The following is a 16,403-nucleotide window of genomic DNA, read 5'->3' as shown; positions in this document are numbered from 1 at the left end:
TTAATTTTATGTTAAGTTGGTTAACGGTTAATGATTTTTTAAACTTCGGTTATCAATTAATTCGGCTCAAAATTGGTTAATTAATTGAATTTTTAAATATTTAACATATTATTTATATATTAATAGCTTTAGAAGTGTTTAAATTTTAGTTTTAATTGAATTAATCGACCGAATTAACCCACCAAATTAGTCAAAGTCAAAAATATTAAATATTAAATATTTAATACATAATATATATTATTTAAAATTTTGGTTAATTCGATTAACTAAACTTTTTTCGGTTTGATTAATTATTTTCGGAAAAAAATCGATTTAATTAACAGTTATAGTGAAAAAAAATTTGATTAATGAATTTTTGGAAGTTTGGTTCGGTCGGTTAATTGAACTTACCGATTGAACTCCCCTAACCCACATGATAAGTTACTTTAAAATATATTATTGTTAATTAAAATAATATGTAATAATTATAAATTAAGTTCATTTAATCACGAAACTAGTCATGTGAGCGTGATGAGTTTCGTTTAAATTTAAAAATTATAGTCGTTAACTGAACGTTGGTAAACATGTATATTCTAATGGTCATAAAAGGCTAGTCCATTGGAGCTCGTCATGTGAGAGTGATGGGTTTCATGAACTAGTAATTCATGGCCATTGGATTTGGAATTATTAATAGGAGTTTGGGGTTTAAGGTTTGTATTGTGATTTATTGAGAAGAAAAATAGTTGCTTGAGAGAATTTTTTTTATGGATTTTACAATAAAATGTCTACCTAATAAGAAATGTTACGTCTTAATGATGTCCATATTTCATCGCTTGAACTTATATTTTTAAAAGTTCAAATTATTATATTAATGTTGTAGTTTTGAAAATTTTATTATTGTTTGAATTTAAATTTTAGGAAGAAGAATATGATATTCGTCATCGCGGAATGAAAAATGATGAGCCATATCAACGACTTGTTATTTATCTACAACAATCTAGATTCACTACAACAAAACTGTACATTTGTGGCATTTTTTTACCTATAGCGGCATTTTTAAGCACTGTAAAAAACACTTGCAGCGATATGAAAAATGCCGCAAGAAGCGTCGGGGAAAATAGCGCCGCTAAAGTTCACGACGTTTGATAACAAAAAACGCCGCAATAGGTAAAGATATATAGCAGAGTTTGTCCAACAAACACTGCAATAGGTGTTGAGATTTAGCGGCGTTTGTCCCAAAAACACCGCAATAGGTGTTGATATTTTAGGGTCGATTGGCCCACAAACGCCGCAAAATGCATATATATATAACGGTGTTTTTATAAACGCCTCAAAAAGTTAAGATATTTAGCAGCATTTTTCGGATACAAACGTCGCAAAAGGTCTGGTATATAGCGGCGTTTTTTTTATACAAACGCTGTAAAAGGTCTTGTATATAGCGACGTTGTCGTATATAAACGCCGGTATTGTTTGTGTTATTTAGCTGTGTTTTTTAGAAACGCCGCTATTGAACACAGAAATGTAAATAATTTATTTTTTTCTTCGATTACCCAAAATATGTTTTTCTAACATGTTTCATTATCCAACGAACATATAATCAATAACACCAAACTCAATTTCCATAACAACCAATATCAAATCCATTATAATAAATAAAAGTTTACATTAACGTAATAGAGTATCAGTTAAACATTTTATAAAAACGCTAACAAAACATATAACATAAAAAAGACTAAGATGGTGGATTCTGAGGTTGCATTTTTTGTAACATATGCATCATAGATTCTAGTCGCCTTTCAAATTCTTCACATTTCTACTGATATGTTGTTTCTCTCTGTGCTTCCGTTGCTGCTCTCTCTGCTTCCCTTACTTCTTTTTCAGCTTTCATGTTAGCCATTTGCTAATCCATTTCAACCAACTTTTGTTTTAACCGACTAATTTCTAATTGGGAATACTGAGACTGGGATGACATGTACTGAGATGAACTGGATCCAAAATATTTAGTGGGAGTAACGAATGATCATTGACAGCGTACCCGCCCATATCTCAAGACCCAAAACGTCATTAATAGCTTGGTTTTCAATGTTATCCTCATTAACAAGACCTTAACTCGAAGCCGTAGATTGATACTCCGCCCTTTTCTCCCTCAATTTTTTTTTCTAATAATAAAGTAAATAATTAATTCAAATAAATATTTCATACTACAAATATAAATAAAACGTAATTCAAAAACTGTATCCAATAAACATACCATAATTTCCGCAGCTTCAGCAGTCATAGGAGTGTCGTATGTGTCATGTCGAAGAGTTGAATTCGACCAACTTTAGAACTAGATGTATTTTCCTACAATGTACCATAATATAATTAGTTTGAGTTAGTATGTACATGGAATACAAATAACTATGTGAATAATCTATAATACCTCCTTATTAGCTATACAAGTAAAGCTCTTCGATCCAATCATGTGTGTAAACTTTTGTTGTTGCCTGCTAGCAACACCAACATGGTCTCAGTCCTACAATTTCAAAGAACCACTTTTAATGATGATTTATAATTCGTTAAAATTATTTTTGAAAAATATATCATACATGTCTTTTTTGTGAACTCCAAAATCTTACTGCATCTTTCCATTGGTACCTGAGCATTCCAAGTGGGACAATTTGTATATTCTCTTCAAGGCTGAGATCATTCTTGAAGTATTTCTTTTTTAATGAGCTCTTGTGGTCTCTTCATCTATTCCCTAACGCTTGCTTCATGTAATCGACAGAGACCTCTAAAGAAAATTTCTCCTATACAGTAAATAAGTGTTCAACGTAAGTATAAATTAGTGTTGAATTGTTATAGAGTATATATTATAATGACATTATTACCTTAACAAAATCCAACACCTGATTTTTGTTACTATTATGCATTTCGCGCCATGACTCGTAATTGATCGACAAAAGATTATCATTACGTCTAACTATGCCTAAGTAACCGGCTAGAAGACGTGCTTCTGAGCCAATAGGTTGACCGACATCATTTCTTGAAACTTTGACACGGTGCCCAGGAGGAAGTTGGTATAATTCCTTCAACGTTGTACGTCCTCTACTCTTGCGTGTTCCAGCATTTTCAACTATATAAGAAATTATTAAATGTAAGTTTTGAAAATGAACAAACTATTAAATAAAGTTTCGAAGATTACCTTGAATTTCTACAGCTTCTTCATCAGTTATAGGAACTTCAAAAGAGTCAGCTGCATTTGATTCTTCATTATTTGTTTGTTCATGCTCTTCAGAAGCTCGAGCAACCCGCAAATCACTTATTTTTCTCCCCGGCATGATATTTGTAATAAACAAACATTTGTAATAAGAAAATGATTTAATTAATGAATATATTGAAAGACAACATGTTAAAAGTTATAACATTATAAACAAATAAATTAATATATAAAATCTTACGACATTCTTATGTAATGTCAGTTGTCATAAATATCTTCATTAACATCCTCCCGAACCCATTGAAATTGTGTTGTATTAGTGATAACTTCATCTAAGTTTTGTGCTACTAGAGGTAAACATTCTAATCTTGTTTCAATGTTATCTCTACTTCCATCCCCGATGTCTATCAAATCTCTGGGAGTATTATGGAGCACAACATACCAACCGTCATCTATTGGATCATGACAGTAAAATACTTGTTTCACTTGAGAAAAAAATACATATGGTTCATCCGTCAATCGTTGACCAGTGTGAATTAATCGAGAGAAATTCACCATTGTAAACCCGAATTTATCTCTTTTTATGCCTCTGTTTACATCAACCCAATCACAACGAAACAACACAACCTTTCGTTTTCCATAATAATCTAACTCAATAATGTTCGTAAGAATTCCATAATAATCAAAATCTCCCTCCTGCGGATTATTGTCTCTGACGCTAGCATAACTGGTAGTTGAAGAAGTAACTACGATTCCACAATTTTGTGTCCTCCTTAATCTTTCACGAGATTTCGTATGGAACCTGAACCCATTAATGAGGAAGGCATTATATCTTTTAATTATTCTATTCGAACCTTAAGAAAGCCATTTAACATCTTCACTAACTTCCCTCCCACTCCAAACCTATTACACATGAATGATGCATATATAAGGGTTAATTTCTATATAAAAAGCAAGACATATATTATTTATAAGTATGTGGAATGATTTTGTTGCTTACCGTTTGGCCTAACCATTCATGAAAAGTTTTTTTGAATAACTTATGTATCTCTCGCTGATGTAATCTTCGAGAGCTGCACGAGATCTCAAGACTTCTTTAAACTCACTATAAAGTAGATTATGCCATTAAAGACTGATAAATATAAAAGATTAAGAAATTTCATTAGTATTGGGTCTGAAAGACTTACGTGCGAAAGGGATCTATTGAATCGTGATGGAAAAGAACATATCGGTGTGCTTTACCCAAGACGTGTCATCTAAGTGTGCAATTTCAACTTTCCCAAGTGGTTGACCATAACTTCCAAACAAATAATCTTGAGGTAAGTCATTAGTATTGAACACATCATTTCTATTTGGTCTATTCCATATTGTTTCAACATCTTCCAAATATCTAGAGCAAAATGTCATACATTCCTCCGCCACATACCCTTAAGCAATTGATCCTTCCGGATAACACTTATTACGACAGTAAGACTTCAACTTGCCCAAGAACCTATACAGAAAACAACGTACAATGTAAATATATTTAATTAAAAGGTATATCCAGTAGTAATTTGAAACGTATAATTCAATTAGCACCTCTTTATAGGGTACATCCATCGATAGAAAACTGGTCCACCAACTCTTGTTTCGTGATGAAGATGAATTAGCAGATGCACTATAATTGTGAAGAATAAAGGCGGAAATATCTTCTCCAAGTTGCATAAAGTCAAGACAGCTCGATCTTGTAGTTTATCAAGTTCTTCAACCATCAAAACTTTCTCACAGATGGCTTTCATTATATTGGAAAGTTCAATGATACAAGACGTCTCCTTACTCGACATGCAACCACGTACAACTACTGGTAGTAAATCTTGCATTAATATGTGATAATCATGTGACTTTAAAGAATAAAGTCTTCGATCTTTAACACTGACACATCGAGATATATTTGATGCATACCCATTTAGGACTTTTATATCTTTCAAGAACGTGCAAAAACTTCTTTTTCTTTCTACGAAAGAGAAAAAATAGAAGGCGTCAAGAAACATGTTCCATTAGGATGTAATTGCGGATGAAGATCATGTCGAATTCCCATGTCGACTAAGTCAAGTCGACTCTTGAGATTATCTTTAGATTTTCTGCCATCATTCAGAATGATCCCAATTATATTCTCACAAACATTCTTCTCAATATGCATTACATCCAGATTATGTCTCAGAATCTGATTCTTCCAATACGACAACTCGAAGAATATACTCCTCTTTTTCCACAAGTCTTCCTCATTTGGATCATCCTCTTCATTAGACTCATGATCACTCTGTTGGTCAACTTCAAGCTCTTTATTGACCTGCTTTGCCTTTTTCTTTGACCGTGTACTACTTGGTTGATTCATCTTTCTATAAGTAAAATTGATATTTTTCAACATAAAGAATATTTCAGACCCGATCGTTTGGTCAGGAGCATTTCGAAACTCTTTATCACCATCAAACATATTCTTTTGACATCTAAATCTATGATTATCAGGTAACCACCGACGATGTCCCATATAAGAGAACTTTTTTTCCATTAAACAACCACATCGAACATATTTGTGCAATATAACAAGGACAAGCATAACAACCTTTGATACTCCAACCAGATAAATTTGCACACACATGAAAATCATTAATTGTCTATAATAAAATCGTGCGTAAATTAAAGTTCTCATTCTTAAACACATCATATGTTTCGACCCCTTCCCATAACTTTTTCAACTCTGCAATTAGCGGCTGCATGTAAATATCAATATCATTTTCGAGGCTTTTCTCGACAGGGATTATCATGGATAAGATAAAAGATGATTGTTTCATGCAAAGCAACGGAGGCAAATTGTATGGAACAAGTATAACATGCCAAGTACTATAAGAAGTACTCATGATTTTGAATGAATTAAACCCATCAGTTGCAAGATCAAGCTTGACATTTCGAGGATCTCTCGCAAAAATTCGATACTTGTTGTCAAATGACTTCCAAGCTAAAGAATATGCAGGATGCCGTAATAATCCATCTTTGGTTCTGCCATCATGATGCCACCTCATAGACTCAGCAATCTTGGAGCACATAAACAATCTTTGTAGCGTAGGAATGAGAGGAAAATATCGCAGAATCTTTATCGGTTTCTTTTTTGATTGTGCTTGAGCTTTATCCTCGGTAACATGTTATGCGTCCCTAGTTATCTATCGAGATTTTTCGCATACATGACAAGACTTCTGATTTTCTCCATCACCCCAATACAACATACAATCATCCGGACAACTATGAATTTTGTCATATCCAAGGCCCAAATCTTTTATCATTTTCTTCATATCTTTGCATGATTGAAGGATTTTTGCAAAAAGAAACACTTTTCCTAGTAACTCCAACAATTACGTAAAAGAGTTACTAGTCCACCCTCCCAAGCATTTTAAGTGGAAAAGACAAATGCAGAAAGAAAGCTTTGAAAACTTTGATCCCTCATAAAGTTGTTCATTCATTTCATTCAGCAACCTGTAAAACTTTGCCGCTTCTCCATTTGGCTCTTCATCACATCCAATTCTTCCAATCTCAATGAAATCATTAACATCATTGTCACAATAATTTCCGGTAACATACTACTGATGATTGTGCATATTAAATGCATCTCGTAACATTCCTTCCATGTCATCTTCTCTAACAGTTGGATGGTGAGAAAGAGCAGATAAGTCGAATAACTCGTGGAAGCAGCTCTATCTGATATAAACTCCCCATGAAAGATCCATTTTCTATACCCGAACAAATCCAAAAACAACTAGATGCTCGTACACAACTTCAAGAATGTGCCAATTAATGTTAACACACTTCTTACAAGGGCAAAGAATCATATTCTCTTGGCTTGCATTCAGAAAAGCAAAATTTAGAAAGTTTTCGACTCCATTTCGATATTCGACGCTAACCCTTGAGCAATCCATCCAAGTCTTATCCATTTCGTATTTCTGGAGTTTCAATTTCAAATGTTAAATGCTAATATTATATAGAAAGTTAGAACCTAAACATAAACATTAAACTATCAAATATAGTGCATAATAATATTTGCATAATATAGATCTAATCCCTCCTAAATTATAGAACTTTTAAATTGATAAAATTTTATGGGAACAAGTGTATCTCTGTTATTTACAATGAAGTTGATTACCTTTGTTCCATGTGAGTAAGGACATAAAGTAATTTAATTAAAATTGACTTTTAATTATATATTTTGTTAATATAAAAATTATTATAAATAATTTAATTGAAAATTATTGATAAACTTGAATTACTTTTATAACTTTATATTTTTTAGTTTTTATTTTAATTTTTAAATATTTTCGGTTGAGTTAAGTAACAACCTTTAAAGTGAGCTTAAAAGAGGGAGGGGGATTGTAATCAGTGGATAGAAGCTGGATTAATGATAGGAAGTGACTGGAGAGACTTTTTCATATATAACAATCTAAAAATAAAGTTAATCCAACTATTAACTGTCTACTCTAAAGTCTAACCACACTTTTATAAACAGTTTGCTTTTTTTCCTTAAGCATACCTAATCTTTTTATAACCATCCACACGGTATAATTCAGATATTTGGGACCCACGGTATAATTTTCTACATGTGACTGGAGCATATCATATCTTGAACGTAAGGTCATTCTGCAATGTAACTAAAGAAAGAAAAGTAGTACTTTATAATTTGAAGACATGATAGCATCCCAAGTGAATCAGATGTTCCTAGAATTTACTATAAATTTCAAATGGTTTGTGCATAAGATAACACATATGACATGATCTACTTGATGCATTGACATCCAAAACAAGTAATGCGTTCAATAAAAGATCCACTACAAAACCAAAAGAATAAACATTTCTCATTCTTTCCATAAAAACACAGGACATTGCAATAAACGAAGTAACATTGGATCATAATTCATAATTCATAATTCATAAAGAATATGTTTAAATTAAGAAAAGGAACAAATCCTACAAACAGAATACTGAATCCAGATAAAGCAAAACTACTTAACAAGGTGAGGGGTTCACCTGATACGACAATCCGAGCTTAAACGAACGGCCTTGGATCCCAAAAAATACGGTGAAGAAAAATAGATACAACAATAAAGTTTCTTGTCACTGGAGCATTATCTGCAATCAATTCACAGCAAAATTAGCTCCCATCATTTCAAATATATTTAATGTGAGTGGTTGAAATGTCAAAGTTCTTGGCCGTCACACTGCAGAGCACAATTCATGTGAGTGGTTGATATGTCAAAGTTATAATGGTCGTTAAGCACTTGGTCACACATTGAAATCGAGTTATAGAAACCAGAGTTCCGAAACAAAAGGTCATTCTTACATAAGAATCATGAAAGCACATATTATTCAAAACTCTTACAGGAACCATAAATCTAAATATTTTACTCTAGATTTTAAAAATTATAATATGTTAAATTTTTACAAGAAACATAAATCTAAATATTTTAAGGTCATGTGCAAGTCCAGGTGTTGATGAAGTCTATAGGAACCTTAAAGACAAACAACATTGAGTCTATGATGGCTTTATTATTATTGTTGCAAGTTTTGCAGAATTCCTTTCGCATAAAACAGCAGATTAAACTCTAATGCTTTCAAATCTAAGGGAGAGACAGGCAACCACTCTACATGTAGTAAAAATACTATGATAACCTAGTCCAATCCTAAATCCTTAATTCTTTGAAAGCAAAACAAAAGATTTCTTCGATACAACCTTAATGTTCCAGCTGCCAATTCTGGACCTCCCCTTAGGTATGGCTGGTTTTGGGTCAAAATTATGAAGATATGTTTTAATTAAAGATCCGGCAAACTACAAGGAAAGCTAAATCTCCGCAGATAATACTCGACCATATTTCTAAAATGAAATATTATGAAGATATGCTTTAATTAAAGATGAAAAACAACTATTTACAGCAAACCTGTTCAGAATTTGGTTATATTGAGTTCCATGTTTAAACCAAGACAAGTACAGGAAGAAAAGAGTCAATCTGCTAAACAAAAATGTAAGCATTTCATAAGATGATCATGAAGAACTATCTCACTGAAAAATCATGAGCATGAAATGATTTGAAACAACATATTAAAGATGTCCTACATTAGTTTTACTTGGATTAAATAAATCATTCAATGATTGAATTATTGTCTAAGCTTGAATGAGATTTTTAAATTGGCACGCCGAAAATGTGGCGATTATTTTTTATTTACTACAGTGTACATGACCGTTATCCAGTCTATATAAAGCTTGGAGAGCAAAGCTTTGAGTGGCTTCCATTCCTCACAAAAGAAATTAAGTTAGAAAGGAGAAAGTGATAAAAAAAATAGTAATTATATATGAATTGTTTTTGTATTTCTAATTAATAAATCTCATTTAATCGCGTGTAATTATATTTTATCACTAAAAATAACTTGATATAATTCGAGAGGGTTAAAAAATGAGTTGAGTAGCAGCAGGATATTAGTGCTTGAAAGCATCCATTTCAAAGACAAAGGTGATCTTATGATTACATCTCTCACGTCTTCTCCCCAAGCATCAGACTCTAACAAATTAGATAATAACTTCAAAAGCTCCAGTCTTAGACACACCTAATGTTTGACCTAAATTTTAGTTACCTCTGGCAGCTGATTCCTCTTCAATATTGGTTTTTTTAATATACAAATTAGTATTTGGTCCTCATACATGTAATTTTGAAACAAATAAGTATAACTATAGAAATATTGAAGTTGAACCTTAAAAACTGTTAGAATGTTGTGTTCTAAGTAAAAAACAAATGTTAATGTTGACGATAAACTTATTTGCTATTGAACCTATAATGTATGGACCAACTAGGTAATGTAACCTCATAATAAGAAGCTAATATATTCTTGTATTCCGTAAGTGACTACCCTTACTCTGATAGGATGCACTCTTAATCTCTCACTTTTCTAAGACTGTAATTCCTAAAACTTGCTTCGATATCTTGATTTTATAGTAATACAAGGACACTTGATGAACCAAATCACGATTAGTAAAAAACAGTGAATCACTCGTTGCAGATGATGAGTCAGTTGCCACATTTCCTACACACCAGTAGATAACAAGTAACCTTATATGCTATCGAGTTCATATGGCTGCTTTCACTTTCTTCTATTTCAGTTCTACAGAGTTGGATTTCTGACAAGAAACATAGGCACTAATCCCCTGTAATAAGCTACTGGGTTCATACAGTTGCTCTCAAGTTCAATGTTTTTCATTGCTTCTATTTCAGTTCTACAATGTTGGATGACTAATGGAAACCAGAAAGGCTGGCAACCTCATGTTATATACGCTAATGGTTTCATATGGCTTCTTTCAAGTTCAATGCTTTGGTTACTTTTATTCCAGTTCTACAATTATTGATGACTAATGGAAACCAGAAATGCAGCATGACTAACAGATCTCAGGATGATGCTGAGAAGTAGAACTAAATATATTTGAGCAGTGAACCAAGAAGATGAAAAAGAACATGGACAACAGATGAATGTAGCTGTGAAAATGGTGAAATTTGCACCTCAAATCAGAGAGTTGAGCGTTGATGGCGTAACGATGGAGGCCTCGACTGCTTCGAGCGGCGACGAGCATCAGCAGTTGAGTACCGGGCAGCGAATGGATTAATGGATTGAAAATGTCTGGGATGATTGAAATTAGGTTAAGAAACATATGGAAAGGGGGGGAAATTAGGTCAAGACAGAATGGTGTTAAACCTTGACGGCGGTAGTCTAGCGATGGTGTTCAACTCGGTCACACAGTGTAGGTGATGACGGCTTCGAATGGCATCGGGCAGCAGTTGTTTTCAATCGTAAATCTCTGGGATGATTGAAATTATGTCAAGAAACAGATGGAAAAGGGGGGGGGGTGTAAATGGTCTCGCAGGATTTAAGAAATCACCTTAGCGGCGTTTGTAAATACAAACGCCAAAAAAATGCCACAGATTGATGAGACTAAAGCGGTGTTTATTTAAAAAACGTCCCAAATTATGTAATTATTGTTGTGTTTGTCGAACGCCACTAAAGGGTATGGGACGACAGATATGTTTAATGTATTAAAATGTTTTTCATAAAAATGCCACTAAAGTATGATTTTGTACCGGCATTTGTCTAAAAACGCAGTAAATGTAATAATTTTGTGGCGTTTCGGCTATAAACGCCATTATATGTACAAATTTAGCAGCGTTTACTATAAAAATGCCGTGAACAATGCCGATATAAAACTATTTTGTTGTAGCGCCTATTGCGGTGTTTGTGAAAAAACGTCGCGAAAATAATATATTACGGCATTTGTGAAGAAAACGCCACTATATATGAACACTATTGCGGTGTTTTTATACAAACACCGCTAAAGTACTACTCTGTAACGACGTTTATTGAGAAACGCCACTATGGATGCAATTATTGCGGCGTTTTTATGAAAATGCCGCTAAAGTACTACTCTATGGCATTTTTTGAAAAAACACCACTATAGATTAACCCTATTATGGCGTTTATATTGAAATGACACTATGGATAAACCTATTGCGACGTTTTTGATACAAACGCCGCAAAAAGTCAGGTCTATAGCGGCATTTTTATCCAAAAACGCCGCTAATTACCTTTATTTATATAAGATTAATTGATTTTAAAAATTTCATTTCTGCTCTACATAAACTATATTTACTATCATTTACCTTTATGTAATTAACAACAACCATACATTTTAATTAAGACAGAAGTTATGCAAACATATACTTAACAACAAAATCCATCATAATTTATAAACATTAAAGTTATGCATAAACAATCTTCATATATTGTTCACAACAATTTAGTCTTCATTACTCATTCGTGGGGAAAGGATGTAAAAAAACACTTTTCCATGTTTGACGATGCATCGTTAAGTTTTTCCTTCGTGTAAACTCTATATGGAGATACTCTTCATCCATTTCACCAAATAAAGCCCCTACCTCCGATTCACCAAGAAGACTCCTTGTACGCTTCAGTGCTTCACTTGAAACAGATAACGACATTCCACCTACAGTATGAAACTTGATTGGAGGTGGCTTGAGAACTGAATCAAACATTAAAAAAATTTAAATAGAAGATATAAACGTTTACTTGGAGTAACAGTAGAGGCAACATCGTCTTCATTAAGGATAGATATTGCTTTTGCAATTGAAGATTCTTTTAATGCCACAGAGTTCCCAAATTCAGTTCTAAACATCGGGTATTTATACACTCCTCTATCATCGTTCTCAATAAGCTTCGAACATCCTACATGCGTACGATCTATGAAATTTGAGCGTACAATATAAAAATATAGCGGCAGAAAGATTCATAGATTATTACCTTCAAGTAGGAGATAGGCCATTGGAAGGGTATAGAGATAGAGGAGTTCCTTTCGGGTCATCATCGAGTTTCGACGGCAAGATCGGACCTGTAGCCTCCCAACGATAATTTGATCCATCGTTAGAGCAAATATGCCACGTAGACATTCCGACGATAATTTCTCTTACTCAAGGCAACACTTGCTCTTTGTACCACAAGCATTTGTTCACGTTTTCAAAAACTATTATTTTCCTTTTCGGAAGCAGATCTATTATTTTTCTATTCGAAAGCAGTAAACCAATAAAACACTATGTATAAATATTGTTTTCATATTCGAAAGCTATTTTTTTCTCAAATACGTTAACTTTATGGGTTTTCCCCATTTTCAGAATACCAACAAAAACAAAAATGAAAAAGATTAGTAGTGAGAAGAGGGATCAAACCGTGCAATTGTGTTATAGTTCGACGGTGAGAGGGTCGACTTGGTCGTTGGGACAGACAAAAGACGACGTCGCTTGGAATCGTGTGAGGGTCGTTGTTGTACTAGAAAAGAAGCTTTGAGGGAAGAAGAGTTGAAATGATTTTAGGGATCGGGCAGAAGAAAAGGGTGGAGCATATATTTAACATTTGGCGGCGTTTTTAAAAAAACGCCACTATAGCACATGTCTTTTGTGGCATTTGTACAAGAAACGCCACTATTGATTAACACTATTGTGGCGTTTGTCTAAAAACGACGCTAAAGTATTATTTATTGCGGCATTTTTTTCGAAAAACGCCCTTATAAAAAACCCTATTGTGGCGTTTTTACTACATACGTCGCTAAATTACTACTCTATTGCGGTGTTTGGACTAAAAACGCCGCAAAATTACTACTCTATTATAGCGTTTGTACAAGAAACAACACTATTTATTAACCCTACTGTGGCATTTGTGGTAAAAACGACGTTAAAGTATTATTTATTACGACGTTTTGCTAAACACGCCGCTAAATTACTACTTTATTACAGTATTTGTACAAGAAACGCCGCTAAAGTATCAATTTGTGGCATTTGGATTGTAAACGCCGCTATATGTTTAAATTTTGTGGCATTTACTCGTCAAACGCCGCTACAGAACAGTTTTATTGTTGTGATTATATCCTACCATATTTCTTCGTGGTTTTAGGGTGATGCATGCATGAATTTCGATGTTGATTGTACATTGGAGACCCAAAACTCATATTTTTTGTTTTCATAGTGGTGAAGTGGCGATTACTTTGGAAGATATGGCTTATTAACTTGGCGTGCCGATAAATGGTGTGACACTAGTAAGACAATAATTACAAGAGAGACTAGATTTTTCAACAATTATTAGGAAAGGTGCAGTAAAAGATGTCACGTATGGGCTTCAAATATTGATGACATGGTTGGAGAGTGAATCTTATGTGGATGAGAGTTCTACCGAGAAAGAGGTCATGTACGCAGTCCGAGCTCATCTTCTCCAACTGATTGGAGTGATATTGTTACTGGATAATTTTAAGAAATTGGTGTATAATTTGTATCTTCTGATAATAGAAAATTTTAGTGAGTGATGTCAATATAGTTTGGGTTTTACAATTTTGACGTTTTTATACCGTTAACTTTGCAAGAATACAAATCGTTGGTAGGTACCACTTTCTATTTTTGACACCAATTATAACAACTCCGGTTGAGTTCCCTCTCACTACAAGGTAATTTCTTAAATTTATATTTTAGTAGCTTTATATTAATAATTGATATGTTTAGAAATTTTGAATAATTTAGTTGTTAATTTCTTAAATCGATTCAAAAGAACTTGACTCAAAATAACTTCAAGTTATAATTTCTTAAATCGACTCGACTAGAAAAAATTACAATTCCAAATAGAGTTGTAAAATATAACTTGAATAATTTCAATTTTTTAGCAATTAGTGGATGAATTTTTAAGTTTGAGTACAATCTCTCAATTCTATACGATATATGTATATATAAAAGAAATATATATATTGTTTTTTTATCAGCAATCACACATGAATGGATATATATATATATATATATATTGTATATGATCATAAAAAATTATTTAAAATAAAATCAAGTAATATCATAATATTTAAATATTTATAACTAAATTTAAACAGAAACTCAAAATTGGACTCGACGAGACTCGAAATTTATAAACTCGACTCGAATTAAAAAAATTAAAGTTAACACCGAGTTGTAAAATAGGACTTGTCAACTCAAATAACTTAAAAATTTTTACTCGACTCAATCGAATGCTGACCTCTATTGCCATCGACCGCCATTCAAGAACAAAAGCACACCATCGAAACTGCCTTGTTCTCCTCTTCACGGATCTTACTTTCGTCCATCGAGACTCATGTTGGATAGTCGTAGATCTACCAAAAACTGTTCGGTTATCCCAAAAAAAAACTCGCCAGTTTGCCTCCGTTCATTCCATGATATGTTACTCCCCGCTATCATTCCAACCTTTCCACCGTACGGATCTTCCAATCTATGTCGGGATCGATGGAAATCGAAATACATACCCCCATCGACTTTTCTATTTTACTTCTTGTTTGCTTTCGTTTCTTGTTTGTTTGTTTGCAGGTGATGTCATGGTGCACGAGTGAAGTTGCATCGCCAGCCATTTAACACTATCGGAGCTTGACTGAGCTTGGTGGTAGTCTACTGAGAGTTTAAGTGGATGGATATTCAATTGTAGGTTGTTGAACCTTCGGTTGGGTGGGGTGGACGAACTGAATGGGTTCAGTTTACTATTCCGAGGTTAGAAATGTTGATGGGTTAGGTTGAAGCTTGCAATGGGTCACTTAAGCGAGTTGTTGGGTAATCAAATTGGTTCTCTGATTCTATGACTTAAAAATGAACTTGGCCTAAAATATCTTATCCATTTATAGTTACAAATATTTTGATTAAATAATAAAGTTCACATCAGACAAAAGATGATTTTTTTTCATGTGATTTCTAGAATCTCTTAAGTCCACAATATCCCAAGAAAGAAAATTTACACTTAAAGTCCTTGAATCTCTTAAATTTTCTTGTGGACACAACATTTTAATTGACCTGCTATTTTAAACTTCATAATTAAATTAAAAGAAAACAAAACCCTAAATTAGGGTGTGACAATGACAGGTGTATGGGTGTTTGAATCATTTACGTAACATTCAAACTATGTTTATTACTGTTAATTTCGATTTATGAATAATATTGATTTATTCAAACTATGATATGTTTTGTGATTGTTTGCACTTTAATGACATACTATTAAGCTTACACTCATCTAGTTTTTCTTTCAGATTCTCAAGTTTAGGTTAACTTGTACTGAGATGATTTGTATTCAGATTTTACTATTAATCATAGTATGAGAATTTTTACCCACATTTATCATTTTAGGATTTATTAATATTTTTATTTGGTGTTAGGTATGGCTCATAAATATACCAGTAAAGAGGACAGGAGATGGAGCGGAGTGAGATAAGCGAACATCAACTGTCCTTACAAAGAAAGTCTCGTTGTGGGGTTACGAATTATGTGGGTTGGGGGTGCGGGGGCGCAGCCCCGCGGTACGGTACATGGTTGATTTTGTAATTATGTACCAGTGTTTTCTATTATAAATAGAGATGTAACCTAGACCTAAAATATCATTGAATAAAACTTCTAGCGCCGCCTAGGCACCGAGGACGTAAGCACATTGTCGAACCTCGTAAAATTCTCGTGTTCTTTTGTTTTCTTTACCTGTTTTCGTCAACAATTGGTATCAGATGTCAGGAGCAAAATTCGAAGTCGCGAAATTCGATGGTCAGGGTAACTTCGGATTATGGCAAACGAGGGTGAATGATCTATTGGCGCAGCAA

Source organism: Hibiscus syriacus, unplaced genomic scaffold (genome assembly GCF_006381635.1).
Source record: "Hibiscus syriacus cultivar Baekdansim isolate YM2019G1 unplaced genomic scaffold, ASM638163v2 tig00111575_pilon, whole genome shotgun sequence".
Taxonomy (NCBI): Eukaryota; Viridiplantae; Streptophyta; class Magnoliopsida; order Malvales; family Malvaceae; genus Hibiscus; species Hibiscus syriacus.
Note: the sequence above shows the minus strand (reverse complement) of the source record.